The sequence below is a fragment of the Peromyscus leucopus genome, chromosome 15 (assembly GCF_004664715.2).
Source record: "Peromyscus leucopus breed LL Stock chromosome 15, UCI_PerLeu_2.1, whole genome shotgun sequence".
In the NCBI taxonomy this organism is placed as follows: Eukaryota; Metazoa; Chordata; class Mammalia; order Rodentia; family Cricetidae; genus Peromyscus; species Peromyscus leucopus.
In genome coordinates, this window is record NC_051076.1 from 74,601,416 (window position 1) to 74,622,049 (window position 20,634).

Consider the following 20,634-nt stretch of genomic DNA (forward strand, 5'->3'; position numbering starts at 1 on the left):
TAGAGATATGTGCCACTGTACCTGGACAAAAATGATTTTTAAGAAAATGGTTTGTTATTCTATAGGTGCTTTTGTTTCTTTTCTATTCCTGTGAAGAGACACCAAGACCAAGGCAGCTGATAAAAGCAAGCATTTAATTGGAGGGTTGCTTACAGTGTAAGAGGGTCAGTCCATCATCATGGTGGAAAACATGGCAACAGGCAGGTAGTTATGGTGCTGGAGTAGTAGCTGAGAGCATATATCTATCTGATCCACAAGTTCTCGGAGGCAGAGGAAGAGACTAGGCCTGGCTTTTGAAACCTCAAGGCCTACCTCCAGTAGCACACCTTTCCAGCCTCATCTCCTTTATTCTCTCCATTATCCAATTTCTTTTCTTTTCTTTTTGTAAGAAACACAAAATTACTGACTTGTAGACATTTGTAAACTGGTTGGAGAACATACTAGGAAGTGAACATTTTTGTGAGAGTATGTTAGGTACTATAGTAGAGAAACAGCAGGTTTCTATGGAATTGCACTGGTATTCTAAACTCAGCTTGAGAATATGAGTCAGAAAATGTTTGCAAGAGCACTGCCCGTGATGAGCGACTGGGAGCTGGTCTGGCAGTCAGGAGGAACAGGAGGTCCTGGAAGGCTGCCCACATAGGTCCTTGAAAAATCACCAAAAGTTGGAAAGTATGTGGTTCTCAGGCTGAATCTGTTGATCGAGTGCCAAGAGCAAGGATGTGACCCAAACTGGGAGATAAAGCCAGAGGTGAAGCATCTGAAGTAGCAGAAGCTCAGATAAAGTGAGCTGTGAAAGAGAGTCCAAGGACTGGAACAAAGCAAGGATTCCCGAGGCCTTAGTTTTTCATTAGCGGGAAAGAAGCTTGAGGCATTTGAGGGTGAGCAGGACCAAAGGAGACTGAGGAAGACTGTGGGGAGCAAGGGGGATGGCATCAGGCTAATGGGACTGGAGGACAGAGACATGGATACTTGCCGGTACTATAATGAAATAATAGGCTCAGCTTGACGGACATTTGTCAGGGCTAGGATGGTAAAGCCCCTGTTTCTGTTTGAACTAAATGCATGCTGTATGCTAATCTAATGAAATGATAGAAACATGAGGGGCAGAGATAAACAGTAGCTTTGGGGGGGGGGTCCAAGAGCCACTGGAGGCACTTGAAGAAGGCAGGTTGAGTTGTGAGACTTTGGTGAAAGTAGAGACCAGAGGTGTAGGTAAAATACATGGGTGAGTATTTTTGTGAAACAAAGCTGTGCAGGAGAGGAAAAGAGAGAACAGGTGGATTGATATAAATTTTGAGGTTTTCAGAAAGGGTATGATGGAAAAAGAAATAGAAAGAGTTAAGGATTGATGGCAGAGAGCCATGAACTCAAGAACAGTCTGAACAATACAGATAGTGATACCTAATCTCAACAACATTCTCCACCCTAAAAAAATGGACCTAGAAGCCAAATTGAATACTCCCACTAGACACATCTGGGAACATTTTGGCATTGAATATATTATATTTGTAACAAGTTCAACCCTACTGAATAAATACTAAACAGTGAGCCCATATGGACAAAAATAAATTGCTAATTGAATAAAGAAAAAGCAAATTAAAAAAAAGCATGCTACCACATTTGACTTTTACATGAGTTCTAGAGATCTGAATTCAGTTCTTGACACTTTCACAGCAAGCATTTTACCCATTGAACCAACCCTGGTGCCTGTCTAATAATCTCATAGACTCTTTTTACACAGTAAAGTATTTTGGTGTGCAACACTAATTTTATTTGCTTCCTCCATGGATTTGAAGCCTTCCTTCTGCCTTACTCTCTAGAGGAGACCATCTTGTCTACATGTTTCAACACCATAATTGTAATTCGAGTCACATCTCATAGATTATCCCAACTTGAGTCCATGAGGCTCCTTCCATCTTCCTTGTCTTAAAAAATAATATCAATACTGAATCGTGTTTCAGTCAGAACCAAGAGTTTCTCTCCTATTTTGATCTGCTAGCTCTTTCTGTTTACTGCAAAGTGAACTTTGGGCCAGCTCATTTCTCATGATTAGTGCCTTTGCCTTCCTGCTTTCATCTTCCATCTCAACTGCTGGAATGAAAGCTTCTTAAATTGTTCCCGTGCCCACTCTGGCCACCCTGTCACCTCTTTACTCTGAAGTGAGCGTGGCACTGTGAAAACACAGATCAGTTTATTCTCCCTCCGTCATTCCTCTAAAATAAGAGTCCTTAATAGCCAGGGAAGGCTCAAATGCCCCCCAGTCCAAGCTTCTCAAGAGGCAGAGGTAGGAGGGTCACTCAGTTTCACAATTTCATTTCCAACTTGGGTAACATAGTGGGACCATGTGTTTTAAAAAACTCAGGGGACATACAGGCCCGGCAGTGGCCTGCAGAGGTAGACGAGCCCGGCAGCAGTGACAAACAGAGGCAGGTAGGCCCGTGGCGGCAGCCAGCAGAGACATACAGGCCCAGCGGCAGCCTGCAGAGGTAGACGAGCGTGGCAGCAGCGACAAACAGAGGCAGGGATGCTTCTAACCCCAACACCTGGGGAAAAAGCTATCTCCGTGGAATGGAACCAGAACAAATCTGAACATTTCGACCGAGGACAACCCAGGGCCCAGCTGCTGATCCTGCAAAACCCAACAACTTGGAGGTGTTGGTGAGACTACCCTGCTCATCTGAAATCCATCCTGGAGAGAAATCAGATCCCTACAGTTTGAAGTCTGAAGAAACAAGATCAGCTGAGACGTTGATGAATGAACAAAATGTGACCTGGGAACACAGAAGAAGGCGCTGCCCAGCCACCAAACCAGATCACCAGAATCATAAGTATATAATTCACCAACTGAAATCAGCTGTCCCTGAAGAAACAGCCCAATAGCACCAATTTAACCAAGAACCCCTACTAAACCAAGACTAAAAATTAGAACAAGAGAGGCACTCTCAGACACAGACACCAACAGCACCGCACAGAGGAAGAGATGAGTAGACGCCAGTGCAAAAATACAGGCAACAACATAAAGACCTATATGGCAACATCAGAACCTAGTGATTCTATACCTGCAAGACCTAAACATACCATGACAGAAGAAACAGAAGAAATCAACCCTAAAAATGACTTGAAGAAGATGATAGAGGCCCTTAAAGAAGAAATAAAATATTCCCTCAAAGAAGAAATAAAAACTTTCCTTAAAGAGGAAATGAAAAACTCCCTTAAAGAGGAAATAAAAACTTCCCTTAAAGAGGAAATGAAAAACTCCATTAAAGAGGAAATAAAAAACTCCCTTAAAGAAATGGAAGAAAAAATGAACAAAAAATGGGAAGAAATCAAATCAAGCCAAGAAAAAGCAATTAAACAGATGAAAGAAACATTCCAAGATCTGAAAAATGAATTTGAGACAATAAAGAAAACACATGCTGAGGGAATGCTGGAAATAGAAATCCTGACTAAACAAACAGGAACTACAGAAACAAGCATAACCAACCGATTGCAAGAGATGGAACAGAGAATCTCTGGCACTGAAGACACAATAGAGAAAATAGATTCGTCAGTCAAAGAAAACACTAAAGACAAAAAAGTCATAACACAAAATGTCCAGGAAATTTGGGACACCATGAAAAGACCAAACCTAAGAATAATAGGGATAGAAGAAGGAGAAGAATACCAACTCAAAGGCACAGAAAATATATTCAACAAAATCATAGAAGAAAACTTTCCTAATCTAAAGAAAGAAATACCTGTGAAGATACAAGAAGCTTACAGAACACCGAATAGGCTGGATCCAAAAAAAAAAAAAAAAAAAAAAAAAAATCCCCTCACCACATAATAATCAAAACATTAAATACACAGAACAAAGAAAAAATATTAAGAGCCGCAAAGGAAAAAGACCAAGTAACATATAAAGGCAAACCCATCAGAATAACACCAGACTTCTCAATAGAGACTATGAAAGCTAGAAGATCATGGACAAATCTTATGCAGACACTAAGAGACCACAGATGCCAACCCAGACTATTATACCCAGCAAAACTCTCAATCACCATAGGCAGAGTAAACAAAATATTCCAGGATAAAACCAGATTTAATCAATACCTGTCCACAAACCCAGCCCTACAGAAAGCACTAGAAGGGAAAATCCAACCCAAAGAAGCTAAACACATCCATGAAAAATCAAGCAATAGATAATCCCACACCAACATACACCAAAGAAGGACAACACAACACAACCACAAAAAAAAATAACAGGAATTAAAAATCACTTGTCATTAATATCCATCAATATCAATGGTCTCAACTCACCTATAAAAAGACACAGGGCAACAGAATGGATAAGAAAACAGGACCCATCCATCTGCTGCATATAAGAAACACACCTTAACTTCAAAAACAGATACTACCTCCCAGTAAAGGGCTTGGAAAAGGCTTTCCAAGCAAATGTACCCAAGAAACAAGCTGGTGTAGCTATCCTAATATCTAATAAAATAGATTTCAAACTAAAATCAATCAAAAGAGATCAGGATGGACATTACATATTTATCACGGGAAAAATCCACCAAGATGAAGTCTCGATTCTAAACATTTATGCTCCAAATACAAAAGCACCCACATTCATAAAAGAAACATTACTAAAGTTTAAAACGCACATCAAACCCCACACATTAGTAGTGGGAGATTTTAACACACCACTCTTATCAAAAAAACAGATCTACCAGACTGAAACTTAACAAAGAAATAAAGGACCTAACAGATGTTATGACTCAAATGGACTTAATAGATATCTACAGAACATTCCATCCTAACACAATAGAGTATACCTTCTTCTCAGCACCCCATGGAACCTTCTCAAAAATTGACCACATGCTTGGCCACAAAACAAATCTCAACAGATATAAAAAAATTGAAATGGAGGCTATATATATAGCATGGAGGTCCCTAGGACGACTGTGGCTTATAATAAATTTCGGTTTTACTCAATTATTTAAAAAAAAATAGCCAAATGAATGGAAACACATGAACTATGAACCAAAGGCTGAGGGGCCCCCAGCTGGATCAGGCCCTCTGAATAGGTGTGACAGTTGATTGGCTTGATCAGTTTGGAAGGCAGTGGGACCAAGTCCTGTGCTCATTGCATGAGTTGGCTGTTTGAAACCTGGAGCTTATGCAGGGACACTTGGCTCAGTCTGGGAGGAAGGGACTGGACCTGCCTGGACTGAGTCTACCAGGTTGATTACAGTCCTCGGGGGGGGGGGGGGGAGGATTTGCCCTGGAGGAGGTGGGAATGGGGGTGGGCTGGGGTAAGGGGAGGGGGGAGGGGGAGAATAGGGGAACGTGTGGTATTGTAGATCTGAACATGTAGAACTGAATGGTATTGTAAAATAAAATTTAAAAAAAATCAATATAACACCAGCACTTAGAATAAAGCTGAATCTCTCTGGCTCCTTTCTGCCTCTGATTCAGTCAACAACATCCATGTTGACCTTTTTGTTTTCAAGTCAGATTCATCAAGTTTGTGCTTGTAAAGGACTTTGAAGTTCTTCTCTCCATCTGGAATTATTCCCTATACATGTGGTAATACACACCTGGGCTTTACTGTCATCCTTCTATAGTTTATCCCTATATTAGTTACTTTACAGGTTGGCGGATTAAATACCCGACAACAGCAAGTTAAGGGAGGCTTTGTTTAGGTTCACAGTTTGGGGAAACAGGCCACCATTGCTTTTAAGCAGTAGAAGCATGAGACAACTGCTCACACTGCATCTGCAACCAGCAAGCAGTGAGAGGAAACAATCATACTCTGTTTTCTCCTTTTTATTCAATTCAAGGACCCAGTGTATGGGACATCATTCCCCAAAGCTAGGGTGGGTCTTCCCACCTCAACTAACTTAATCCAGCTACTCCCTTACAGACATGCTCAGGGGTGTTTCTCAGAAACTGACAAGCTGACAGTCAATATTTACCATTCCAATACGCATACAAAATGTTTATCTCTTTTCTCTTTTTTCTATCCTCTTATCCTGCTTTATGTCTTGAGATGGTATTTATGAGCTTATGTGATAATGTCTTGCATTATCTAGAATGTATATTTTGGAAGACATTTTTGGTTCCTTTATCTAAAATTTTATTTTAATTTTTAATTATGACTATGTGTGAATATCTCTGTGTGTGTATGTATCCATAAGTGCATATACCTACTGAGGTCAGAGTAGTCAGATGCCCTAGACCTGGAGTTACAAGAAGTTGTGAACCACCAGATGAGGGTTCTAAGAATCAAAACTGAGGCCTCTGCAAGAACAGTATGTGTTCTTCACTGTTGGGTCATCATCTCTCAGCTTCACTGTTGGGTCATCATCTCTAAAACAGTCTTTGCAGGAAAAATGAGATCAAATATTGGCTAAATCATTGCTTGGCTGAATAATACAATTCTCCATCACCTGTGATGCAGAAGGCAGAAGATATGTTTCCTAGGTGTGACAAGACCAGGTGTGAGTGAGAAACTAACTAGAAGAGCCAGATTTCAAAGACCCTTTTTCCTGTAGGGTCGAAAGTGAGGGCCCTTCTTGTGGTTGAGGAGAATTCAGTAGAAAGCAGCAGAGCACCATAAAGACAAGATTACGAAAGCAGAGGGTCCAAGACAACTTCAGCAAAGACCCATTATTTCATATTTTGTCCCTTGATACCCCAAAGCACACTGACACTGATGTCTTGATGACCTCACTAAAAGGATTCTCTTCAGCTTCAAAGAACCATTCTTGGCTTATCTTAGCTTAATCCTGTATTGAAAATTTTAGCTGTAGCTTTAATATATATTTTTCTTTTCATTCAAGTCATTCATTACAAACTCTATTTACATAAGATCACTTTTAGGGCTAGGGATATAACTTAATTGGTAAAGTGCTTACCACAAAGCATGAGGATCCCTGGATTTCACATAAAAAGATGGGCATGGTGGCAGATGTGGCTCAGAATCCCAGCTCTGGGAAGGTAGCTCAGATCAGTCACCATAGCCACTGGCCCGATATCCTAGGCTTGTTTCAGAATGGTGAGAAGCTCTATCTCAAAAAACATGGTGGACAACACATGAAGAACAAAGCCTGAGTTTGCCCTCTGGCTTTTATGTGTGTGTGTATGTTCACAAACACAGAGAGAGAGAGAGAGAGAGAGAGAGAGAGAGAGAGAGAGAGAGAGAGAGAGAGAGAAAGAAGAGAGAGAGAGAGAGACCTATACACAAATCTCTAGTTACACCTGCAGATTAAGGTCACATTTACAAGTCCTGGGATAATGGACACGTGATTGTCAGTAAGTAGGAAAAGAAAGCTGTTATTCAAGCCATCTCAACATCCTAACACCTGGGGAATAATCCCAAGCTTTCTCTATGTCTATGTTTCCTGGCTCAATCTCATTTCTTGGTGTTAGCAACATCCACAATTAGACTTACATATTCTGCCGGGTGGTGGTGGCACACGCCTTTAATCCCAGCACTCGGGAGGCAGAGCCAGGCGGATCTCTGTGAGTTCGAGGCCAGCCTGGGCTACCAAGTGAGTTCCAGGAAAGGCGCAAAGCTACACAGAGAAACCCTGCATTTTCTACTGCACTACTACACCATTCCAAGAGAAACTTCACTCAAGAGAAGGATGTTGTAACAGAGTCCTTAAGAAGATATTAGCACAATGCCTTATTTTCTCTATTACTATTCTGAGACAAATGATGCTTGCCTAATTTTCTTTCTGCTATTGTGATGAATACCACAACCAAAAGCAACTTTAGGAAGAAATAATATATTGGCTTTCTGCTTCCTGGTCACAAGCCATTATTGAGAGAAGTCATGACAAAAACTCAAGCAGGAACTGAAGCAGAACATATGGAGGAATGCTGCTTACAGGCATGCTCACTGGCTTATGATTAGTAGCTTTTTCATATAGCATAGGACCAATTGCCTAGGTATGGTGCTGCCCAAAGTGAGCTGAGCCCTCTTCTATCATTGCAAAGCAAGTCAATGTTTCACAATCATGCCCACAGGGCACTCTGATCCAGACAATTATTTATTTGAGGTTCCCAATTCCCAGGTGACTCTGGGTTGTGTTACATTGACAATAAAACCTAACCGGGGTGACCATCTAATTTATTCAAGCTCCATTCCATGCCAGAATTTTCCATATATTCCCTGTATAATTTAAAGACTGGGAAGAAGAAAATTCCCATGTTGTACATTCATCTTATCCACTGACTATTCCTTCCACAATGTATCCCATAAACCAAGCTCTCCTCTATGGCCATGCTTCTCTGTAACCATCTGCATGATGGTGAATATTATTGACAAATTAACAGAATCTAGAATCCCTTAGGAGAAAAACATCTGAGAATGTTTTTGAGTGAATATTTGGATTGTGTTGATTTAGTGAGGAGTCCTACCCTAAGTCTGGCAATGTGATCCCATGGGCTGGGGTCCTGGACTTGACAGGCTGAGCATGAGTGTCCATCTTTCTTTGATCCCTGACTGTGGCTGCAGTGTGACCAGCTGCCTCATGGTTCCATTGCTATGTTTCCCCACTATGATAGACTTCATCCCCAAACCCTGAGCCAGCAAAAACCCTTCCTTCTGAGTTTACTTTGTCAGCTATATTTGTCTTCTAAAGAACAGAAATAGCTAATAAAAAGAGACAGTTTCTTATTTTGTCTTTCTTATTCTTATTCTTATTCTTATTCTTATTCTGAGTACTTCTTGATCTCTGATTCCAGCAACAGAAAACTGCTCCTATCTCTCCACCATTCATCTCTTCTGAAGCACATATTCTAAACCATATCATCCATTATTTCTCTTTGATGAAGTTTCCTATCTTTCTGTACAATTTTTGCAAGTGAATGACCTTTGTGTCTGTTTTCACCTCACCTCCTTCCTCCAATCTCCTAGGCTTTGTTGTTACCATCCTCCAACTTTGTTGTTACAAATAACTCAAGTGTCACTCTAGGGCCTTGTCAAACATTCAGTATTCTCTGTGTTAGCATTGCTCTGCACACCACTTCTGGGTGGTCTTCCATACTCCAAACCATCTGAGGAGGACTTCAGTTCCATCACCACCTCCATCCCTCTCCCAGTTCCCATGATCTTTCTTACTCATTCCAGATTTACAGATGATTACAATAATCGTCATTATTGTTACTTCCTTCTTTACCAATTATTCCTTTAACACCATCAACTGCAAACTCTTGTCCTGGGATTAAATTCATCCTTTGCTGTTTTCTCTTGAACCCAGGCAGCTGGCAGAGGCTGGAGAAAATCACATTATATTCTGACCGAGTGTGCTTTAAATTTATTATTTGTTCTACCCAGAAACCTGTTCAATTTACTCCCTCACTCTCTAATGGCTCTCTTTCCTTGTCTTCACTCCTTAAAATACCAAAATCATCCTTCTCTCCACCTCATTTTCAGCTAGTGAACTGCTCCTCATTTTTCTCAGAAAATAGATGAAAACAGAGAATGTCTGTAACCCTATGCCACCAAATCTGTCAACCGCTGTTCTCTTCTCCCAATGAACCTTCCCAAATAGGAAGTGAACTCAAATCCTATCTTAGCAGATTGCTCCATTTGTGACCTATGCCCTGTGTATTCTGGTATCTGAAATGCTTGTTCCTGCAAGTTTTCCTATTTATTTTCTCGGCATCTTTATTGGCTCATCCCCCATGAACTTGAAACTATTCCTAATAAATACTCAACAGGAAAAGAAAGATTCCCTTGGATTCATATTATTTCCCAGGTACCAGGATTTCACCTTCTTCCTTTGGACACAATTCCAGGCATTTTTTGCAGTCATTGCTTCCACCTTTTCACCACTTGATCTCTCTTAAATCCAATTTGATGGTGAAGTTATCCCCTCATTACCCTGAGTTGCCTTTGCCAGGCAAGTTAATTAAGTTGTTAATTCTGAGATCTCCTCTTATGCCATTCTTGGCATTGTATGTAGTTGATGCCTGCTTTTTGAGACAAATAGAATCACTCTTAAAATTTTTCTTTGTTTATTATTATTATGTGGGTACATGTACACACATATGTATATGTACATGATTTATATGCAAGTGTATGCGTAAGACAGTGCAAGTATAGACATCAGAGGACAGCTTTGTGGACTTGTTTCTTTCTTCACATATTTATTTGAATTCTGGGAATGGAACTCAGGTCACTAGTTGTAGGAGTCCAGCTCTGACTTGTCAAAGGGTTCTTGTGGGGGAGGAGTGAGGAATAAGGAAGTATTAGAAATATAGATGAAGAAACAGGAAAGGCAGAGACACAGGATAGCTTCAAGAAGACCCTGGGTCAGTGCCTAGCACCTCAGAGTTTTATTCTAGAGGGCCTTTTATACACTACCAAGGAGAGAGGCAAAAGACTTCCTCTTTCAAGTTCAAAGCACAAAGTACAGCCAAATGTAGACCCTTCAAAACACCTAATAACCACACCCCTGGCCAAATCATCCTATTATGCAGCCCTGCTGGATAAGTAAGCTCAAATTCTTTGACTTTGAGTAAGGTCTTACTAGGGAGCCTCTGTGGGACCCCACAGATACCCCATTCTTTATAATATAGTGTGACTAACAGCCTCTGTCAAAAGAGGGTACAGAGCTTAACTCTATGCAGCTCCGAATCAACTTTCCACTAAGAGCTTGCAAGTAGCTGGAATAATCATAGCAATACACCTGCTCCTTATGGCTGCTATACCTCCTAGTAAAGGAGTAGAGGATGATCAAGATAGAATGTCCTTTTTAAGTGGGTCTAAGATTATTGGTGAAATTATTATGGCCACTCCACATAGTTAAAAGGAAGATTTATTTAGTGGGTAACTTAAAAAAAAAAGGGAAAGATAGGTCGCGGGGTCTGGGGAAGGTGTATTGCAATCCAGTGGTGTTCTCTGGAGCTCTGCTAGGTCCACCTCCACCGTTCAGGGTCCCGGAACACAGAAACTGCTTACCCATCCATGTCTCAGGTCTCCAGGCGCCTCCCCTGGCCCCGCCTCGTAAGTGTGACAGTTGCCAGAGTCTCAGTGGGGGTTGGAACTTCCAGATCCAAGCTGGTATGGCTACCCACTACATAAGATGACTATAGTAGTTTTTAAATTGAACTTTTTTAAAATCAATAAACTCCTGATGCAACCGCATCAAATAAATCAGTAAATTCCCAATGCAACCGCATCAAATCTAAGGACTCCTTACCATCACCCTACCATTGTTCATTAACATTAACAGAATAACATAATTCTAGTATGACTACTACTATAAACAATTACAATTGTCACAAACTTACATCTAAAAGTAAATTCTTAATAGAACTATTTACATTTCCCAAGCCCTACTGAACATCCAAAAGCAATCTCTTAATAGAATTAATCACATTTTCTACTAAAAAAACATAGGGCCCATTAATACAGGCTAATGTTGTAATCCATACAAAGGATAAAATTTTTTTTTAATTAAGTAGACTGAGGAATATAACAACTCCCCCTTTCCTTATATATTTTGAAACTACATCTTGAGCCTGGGTGAAAAAAACAAACTTTTCCATTCCTACACAAAACAATTCATGAGTCACCACAGTTAATAAAGTTGTAGGTTAAATCAGTTCTGATGTCAGTCTTAAAGTTCCACTGAAAGCTGAAGATCAGTGCCTAGCTAGCCAGCTGCCTGAAGTCTTTCTATAGCTGTCCAAGTCATATTGAATCTGAAGTGAAAAGCTCCAAATATGAAGAAACCCACAACCAAAAACTTGTTGCAGTTCCCTTGAATGCAACAACCCAGTTCAAACAACAGTCTCTGAAACTTCGCTCTCAGCTACAGAGTCAATTTGCTGCTGGTAGCCTTCCCCTAAGAAATCTGTTCCAGGGTGAAGATGGAATCACCTTAGCTGAGTTGCTGCAGACCCCTTTGAAAAAAGCCCTCCTTATAGCCAGCATGAACCAGGAAGCCATCTCTTAAAGGAGCCATGAATTTATTAGCCACCATCAAACAGAAGCTGTGAGCCTTTGGCTGCTGATTCCATCTAGTTCAGCTCTTTTACAGTCCTGGTCCATCTGCACCTCCTGTCTCTGGACTGTCCACCCAAGGACCTCAGTGTCCTGGGGCCCGAGCCTCTAAATCGCTTTGTTTCACAAGGCCTCAAGGTGCCACCCTGCTGCTAAGAGCTGCAGCTGTCATTCAGCACCCAGGTCCTGGAGGAAATCCAGCTGTGGCCAGTCAAGGTCACTGCATCGCGGCTCTGTTACCTGCTCTGACAGTACCCTCGTGTCCTCTGCACATTGTCTTATGGCAGCCCTTAGGGCAGCCCCATGGCTCCGCCTAACCCTATTGTTGGGAGTCTGGGCTGGTCTGGCTTCCAGAGTGTCTCTGCAGTTCAGCCTGTAGCATGGCTCTGCCTCATTCAGCAGTTCCCATGCTGCAACTGCAAGGAATTCAGACCCAGTGCTTTCCATTGCAGGGAGGATTTCAAATTCTCCACACCGGGGTACATCCCGCCTGGGCATCCTGTCAGCCAGCAGATACCCCAGGTCCATAGTACCACCGATGCCATTGTTCCACCCTTGGGGATTCTGACTCATCTCCGCAGGGACCCCAGTGTCTCCAAAATGCATGGCCAGCTGGGAACACTCAGACTTGGAGTTGCCTGCTCTCTGGCCTGCTGCCTGCATGCCGCACAGGCATCTTTCTCTGGAGGCTTTGTCTCTCATAGTGGCTAAGGCACCCTGCACACTTGCTCTCTAGTTGCCTGCTTGGCTCTCCACCTGTACTCTTCCAGGGCATCCCTCCCTCAGCTCTGGCTCCTGAGGACTCTACCTCTAGGTGACAGATCTGCTCTTGCCATTGGGGTCCAAAGCCCCTGCCACTGCTTGTCTGCCTTCTGTCGCCTGGCTCATCAAGGCCGCGGAGCGTAGCCTTCAGCCATGTCATCCCGGCTCTCACAAGCACCATGGCTGATTCTGCTTTCCTTACCGAGGCTCGACCATCACCATCACAGAAAGCAGATCCCCACTGCCTGCTCTGTCTGTTGCCTGTGACTTGTTGATGCCCTTGTTGATCTCAGCAATGCCGATGCTAGATCAGCTGCTGTTCCTGCTGCTGCTGCTACTCGTTCTCAATCTGCTAACCCTGCAGTGGCTGCTTGGTCCCAGATGCTGCTTTTCTATTCTGTCTGTATCCAAGGTCCAGCACTTAGGAAAACCTACTCTACCCTAAGTTACTTTCTATTAAACCTTCACAATATCCCTATACCCAAAGCCTATATTTCTCAAACCAAACTTCACTACAACTTTTATGACTTACTTATATTACAACTTTAGACCTAACTTAGTAGATAGATAAATAGATAGATGATAGATGATAGATAGATAGATAGATAGATAGATAGGAAGGAAGGAAGGAAGGAAGGAAGGAAGGAAGGAAGGAAGGAAGAAAGAAAGAAAGAAAGATTTGGCGAAGCCTAACTTTAGCTCCTCTGGCTTTTACTGTTACCCTGTTCTATATTTACAATTTTAGTCCTGAAAAAGAATATCACCACACCCCAATTAATTATCTGAGCATGCGCAGTTAACCTTCAGTGTTCCTTCACTTTATCCTTCATACTCAAGCCCCTGTTCAGGTGCCATATGTGGGAGTCCAGCTCTGACCTGTTGAAGGGTTCTTGGGGGGAGGAGTGAGGAATAAGGAAGTATTATAGGTGGTGATAACAAGAAAGACAAAGACATAGGATTGCATTGGGAGGGCTATGGGTCAATACCCAGCTGCCCAGAGTTTTATTCTATTGCACTTTTTATACACTGCCAAGTGAAGAGGCAAAAGACCCCCCACTTTCAAGATCAAAACACAATGTACAGCCAAGTATAGACCCTTCAAAATACCTGATAAACACACTCCTGGCCAATTCATTCTATTATTCAGCCCTGTTGAGTAAGACAAGGTCAGATTCTCTGACCCTGAGTAAGGCCTTACTAGAGGGCCTCTGTGAGCCCCTGCAACTAGGATTGTGTGGTCAGTGTTTTTTCTTGTTGAGCCATCTTTTCAATAACTGGCATATAATCATTCTTGCCCTTACTTCTACATTGTGGCATTCTCTTCTGTCTTACCACTGAAGAGTGGAGCTGCACAAGGCTGAGATTTGAAAGACTTCTAACCCACAACCCCTTCCTGTGTGATTTTTTTCTCTCATTCTTTGTGTGTGCAATCACTTATATATGCTTGTGTACATGTACATTCACCTGCATGTGGAAGAAAATGTATCAATATGGCTGCCATTCTTCAGCTTCCATCCACTTTGTTTTTGTAAGTTAAGGCTTTAGATGAGCCTAGAATTCACCAGGTAGGATAGGCTGGCTGGTTAGTAAACCCCATAGATCTACAATTCTCTTTCTGTCCAGGACTAGGAATACAAAAACATGCCACAAGTCTACCTTGTTAAAGAGGGTTCTGGGATGAAGCTAAGGTCCCAGTGCTTAAAAGGTAAGCATTTTACCAAATGAGCCAACTCCCTATTCCTTCCTACACTACAGATATACAACTGAAGACTAAGCATCCACTGTGCTATTATCTCATCCTGCCTCTCAGAAATCATTAGACTAGGAATACAAAAACATGCCACAAGTCTACCTTGTTAAAGAGGGTTCTGGGATGAAGCTAAGGTCCCAGTGCTTAAAAGGTAAGCATTTTACCAAATGAGCCAACTCCCTATTCCTTCCTACACTACAGATATACAACTGAAGACTAAGCATCCACTGTGCTATTATCTCATCCTGCCTCTCAGAAATCATTAACTGAATTCTATTCAATTATCCAATTATCAAAAAGTTTATGTCTTAATTCCAATTCTATTATTCCCTCTCATATCTCAGATGTTTTTCCAATTTATTAACTGGTAGTACCATCTGTCCAGTTGCCTGAAAAATTTAAAAGTACATTTATTCTTTCATTCCCCCTTGCTCTTTCTAGTCTATCAGCATATCATACCACTTAAAAATCAATCCAAACACTGACTACTTCTCACTAAGTCCACCCCAAGCCATCATGGACTGTAACTATTATCCTTTATCTATTCCACTGAAATAATTTTCTATGTTTCCATTTCTACTTTGTTGTATATAGTGTGTGCATTAGCTATGCAAATATTAAGCATCAATAAGGCATATCATGTAATACTGTGTTCTCTCTCACTCATTGTAAAATCCAAACACTCTTCCTCAAGCTGTGTGTCCCTACTTGAAGCTTTCTTTCCCACCACATCTTACAGCATTTCCTTAGCTGACTGTGCTCTGTCTGAATCTGGTTCCAGAATTTCCTTCAAGGCCTATATGATGAAGTTTGTTCACTAACCCACAATGTTATTAGGAGATAGAGGAGCTGTTGGGAGAAGAAACCAGAAGGAAGTGAGGTCATTGAAGATGTTCTCTTGAAGGTAATAATGAGTCTTTGCCTCCTCATCTCTATGTTTTCCACCCACCTTTAGCTGGATATGTCTCATTATCCATATGGTCTTAACATGATGCTACCCGAAAAGGTACAAAGCAACAGGAATAAGTGACCATGATCTAAAACTACAAGTTAAAATAAATCTTTCCTTTTAGGTAATTTGTCACAAAGGAGAGAATCTGAAAAACACAAGAGCAAATCCATTCCCATTTCAAGGTCTCTGAATTTGCTGTTCAGTCTGTTGATATGCTCATTCTCTCTTTACTCAGTCTCTTTCCAGCTATCTTGCTCACAGAAGACTCCCTAGACTCCCTTATAACTATTTCCAAAATAAACCTCCTTTCTCATCCATCTCATCCTAACCTGTCTTCCTTCTACTATGTTTCATGGCATTTATCGATTGATCTTATATTATGTGATTTTTTTAAGTTATAAATTTATAGAAAAGTAAGATGCTATAAAGCAGGACTGTCCAACCTACAATCTGTAGATCACATGTACACATGACAGATATGGATGAAGCCCAACACATTTATAGATGACAGAATTATGTTGCAGTATCAAAAATTAGACATTATGGAAGTGAGGCTAAAGAGAATGTAAAAGCCAAAAGATGTAGATGAGTGTTGTGCTCTTTTGGACATGACATAATTGTTGTACACATGAACTTACAGCAGCTGTGGTTACCTTCACAAGACCTGCATAAGACTGAGCCAGTTAAATTTCCCATCATGGACAGCAGAGGGGCTACTGAGGTCATACCCCTAGCTGAGGAACCATTAATACCTGGTGGAGTCTGGGAGAAGAAAAGTCAATGGGGTATAGCCATGGGTTGATTGCTCCTGCCCCAGTGGATGGCTCCACACCCATGTTCATATGAACAGCACTGATTGAACTCCATGAATTATAAATTTGGGAAATAATGTGAATTCAAAAGGGAGATGTGTTGGAGAAATATTTACCACTATAGTTGGTGGCATAAACTTTGAGAGCAAAGCCTAAAACTGAGGCAGACTAAAGTGTCTTATAATAGCCAACTTTATTCAGAGGTTGAGATAATTTATACTCTGAGGATTGAAAAGAGTCACTTGAGCAAAATATACAATCACAAGGACAAGCCACATGTGGTAAAAACATAATTTTGCATATGAATAACAATAGCTGAAGTAAACTCACTCCTACCCACTACACCTTGGAGGAGCACAAAAGCACATTGCAAGGATGACTCCATGTTTTTGAAGAAACTGATGTCACAAGACTCATCTTGTGTTCTCATAAGCACTAGAGTTTTCCTTTTATGACTCCATTTTAGGATTGTGTTCCAACAGAGGAGCACTATGGATGGAAGGGGCAGTGGAAGTAGATATAATCAAGATACATTGTATGTATATACAAATTTTTCAAAGACTAAATAAATAAATAATACTTTTTGAAGAAAAAATTAGACGTCCCTGATTTACTCAGCCCCTAGATTTCTCACATTTCCATTCTATGAACAGCTTACACCAGTGTGATGTATTTGTTGTAATTAAGGAAAACAGCTAAATGAAATCCATACTTGATTCAGACTTCCAAAAGTTGTACATACCATCCCCTCTCTCTTTTAAGAACTATCCTGGACAACCCATCCCATGCACATGCCATGGTACCCTACAGTTCTGTTATCAGTGATAACTTACCCAATGCTTGTCTGGGATGACTTAAAGTGTTTGGGAGTACTGGCCATGTATTTGATAAAATGTCTTTTTGTCGGGGTTTTCCTGCTGTCTGATTCTCATGTTCATGCTGGGACAGTTTACATGTTTGGCAGAGAAAGACTACACTGGTGAAGAGCTATTTCCATTACCATATGGAAGACTAACATATTCACTTGATTTACAACCATTGATCTTGACCTTAACCACCTAGTACAGGCTGGGCTTTTTCTGTGTTCTCTGCCACAAAGCCACAACCCCACCCTGCCTGTATATACAATAATTATTTTATTATTTTTCTTCCAAATTTTTAAGACATAGTCTCACTTTGTAGGCTTGACTGGTATGGAACTCACTACATAAAAGAGATTAGTCCTGAACTTGTAGCAACATCCCTGATAGCCTCTCAAAAGCTGGAGTTATAGGCATAAGCCACCATGCCTGGCCATTCAGTGCAATCTAAAGGAATTCAGGAAATGCCACCCACACTTTGGTGGCAGAGAGATATGCTCCACTTCCTCAGAAGCAAAGCAGGTATTATAGTTTTAATTATTAATAAGCTTCTTTCTTCCTTTCCCCAAATGGTATAATATCAGGTTGAGAAGCTGATGCTCATTGCCTAAAGTAGTTCCCAACATGCATATGTCACTAAATATTAATGAATGGAGTAATTAATCCCCCACTGTAGGCACATAGTTCCACTACAGGAACTATGACTATGACCTAAAAATTTCTCTTCTTCACCTTTTGGCAAGTTCTTACTTTGTTCTAAAGCTCAATTCTTTGGGTCTGCCTAGATTTAAATCATGTTCACATATGTAGCACATTCTTTTTAGTATTTGTTATTGAGTTCATTACTCAATATTGCAGTTTGGTCTCCACATTGCAGCTCACTACTCTTCTTGGTGATCCATTTGGATCTCTTTGAGGCTTTTGTGTAACCTAACACCTATCACTGACTCTGAAGGTCATAAACTGTCGCAGTGTGTGCTTGTTGGGGATTATTAAACTAGACAAAAAGCCCCATCCTCATTCTCTGGCTGAGCTGATATTTTTGGAGGCTATCCAGGCACCTCACACTGAAGCCACATCTTCCCTCTGAACCACAATAGAGATGTGCAGCAGCTCGTTCTTGTCTTTCTGAAGTGCACACTGGAGATCTGTTGCACTAGAACCAACAGGACCCTGACTCCTTTCTTGTCAGATATACTGAAGGGAAAACATAATATACTTGAAACTGAAATAAGTGACAGATTTATGAGTGCAAGTCCACCAGTGATCAAGTTACACATCCATTATTGTAGCAATGATTGGATGAATAAGGAGGAATATGGGCAACTTGCTTAGCAATAATTGTCAACCTGACACAGCCTAGAATCATCTGAGAGAAGTCCCAGTTGAGGAAGTGTCTAGAATACATTGGCTTCTGGCCACATATATGAGGGTTTGTCTAAAGTTTTAGTAGATGTAGGAGGGCCCAGACTACCGTGGGTGGCACCATCCCTAGGTAGGTGATTCTGAGTTGCATAAACAAGCTAGCAGAGGATTATTAAGCAGAATTCTTCCAGGGTTTCTGCTTGAGTTCCTGCCATGAATTTTCTTAACAATGGTCTGTAACTTGCTAGCTGGAATAGACCTTTCCCTCCCCTGACCTGTTTTTGGCTATGGCATTTATCACATCAAGAGAATGAAAGTAGAACAATGGGGAAAGATTTAGGTAGGCTAAACAATAGCAATTTCTCTAAGTTCAGTTGGTATACAGATATGAATGGATGGTGCAGTCTTGACACTGTGTGAAGACAAAGAACAAAAGAAGCTCCCACAAAATAACTGTTACTCAAAGATCATGCATGACACATTTTTACATACCTACAGCAGGAAACCAGAAGCCTGATAATGATCCAGGTGTCCAGAGTAGCATGAATGTAACTCTTCTCAGTTTGCAAAGTATAACTGATTGCTTTTTTATTTTAATATTTTCTCTGATTAGAAAAGTAAATAGTCACTTAAGAAAATGTGGAAACTGATAAGTGTACAGAAAAAAAATTATTCATAAAAGTTTGTCCACCTTGGAAAAATGAATCTGTCTAATGTAGATAGTTCAAGTCTTTATCAACATTTTATACAGCTGAAATATATTTACATGCATGACTTAGCATTTTGGTTTCTGGGTAATATTGTTATATAGCATAATTTTGTGTCTGAAAATAACTTCTTGAAAAATTTTTAAATGATTATGAGATCCTTCATCACATCCACAGTCATTATTTTTTCAGGCACTTTTGTCTTTGAGGAGATTGCACGTCATCATGATAAATTCTGTTGTAAAATCTTTGCCCCAAGATTGGCCCCAACAATGGAGATAAAAATGGGACTGGAGAGGACAAGAGAGAGTGGCAGGTCCTAGGGGGGAACTTGAAAGAGGCAATAAGTTAGCTGAAACAGAATATGAAATAGTAAAGTGAAAAGCATAGGGAAACATTCTAAGTGGAAACAATTATGTCTGAAGAAATGTACCTTTTTTAATAATTACTACCATACAAGGTGGCTTGTCTGTCTTTAAATAACTGCAGTTGTGAGAGGTAGCTTTCCTGTATGTTAAACAAACATTCTTTCTAAGTATAACTTTGCAGAAATTCTGCTTTTATTATTTACTTACTGTAGCGCAGGTGGGGGTGCTTCAGTGTGAATATGCTCACATATGTGTAAGCGCACCTGTGAGAAGGGCTGCATGTACACATTCATGCATGTTGAGGCCAGAGGTCAACCTTCAGAGTTGTTCTTTGAGAGCTTATTTGTTGAGACAGTATCTCCTTGAATCCAAAAGCTTGCCACTTTGGCTACCCTGATTACCAGAGAGCCCCAGGGATTCACCTGTCTCTGCTTTCCCAGCACTGAGACTACAAGTATGCACTACCATTCCCAGCTTTTTATGTGGGTTGGGCTTTGGGGATAAAATATGGGTCCTCATGCTTGTGTGGCTGACATTGGATACTAGCCAAAGATAAAGAACAAACTGAATCATCTACTGGTAAGAGACAAGGGGGTTCTTGTATTCAGAGATAAGCACTAGAGGAACCAGGAATGTTACACACACAGAGCTGTCTCTTCAACGGGACAGATGTCTAACATGTTTTCTGCCCAGAAAGCTGGGGCAGATACAGTTTATAGCCTGGTGACCTTTATCCTTCCTATCTGTGTGGCTAAGACCACACCAGATCCTCCCCAAGACCTTTTATTATGAGCTTGTTTTCTCAGTTAATCTATAGAATCAATGTATATGGAAGATGTCACTTGTATTTTACAACGAGTTTCAATATAATCACATCTTAACCTCTATTGTGCACATGAAATTGAGTTAATTATCATCAGATTTTTTTTTTCCAAAATGTGCCACATAAACATGCCTGAAATATAAACTACTAAGGGTTAGATTCTCAAAGTTTGAACCAATACCCACTGCTAAGTCATGTTGAACTGAATTACCTTCTTGCCTCCTGCAG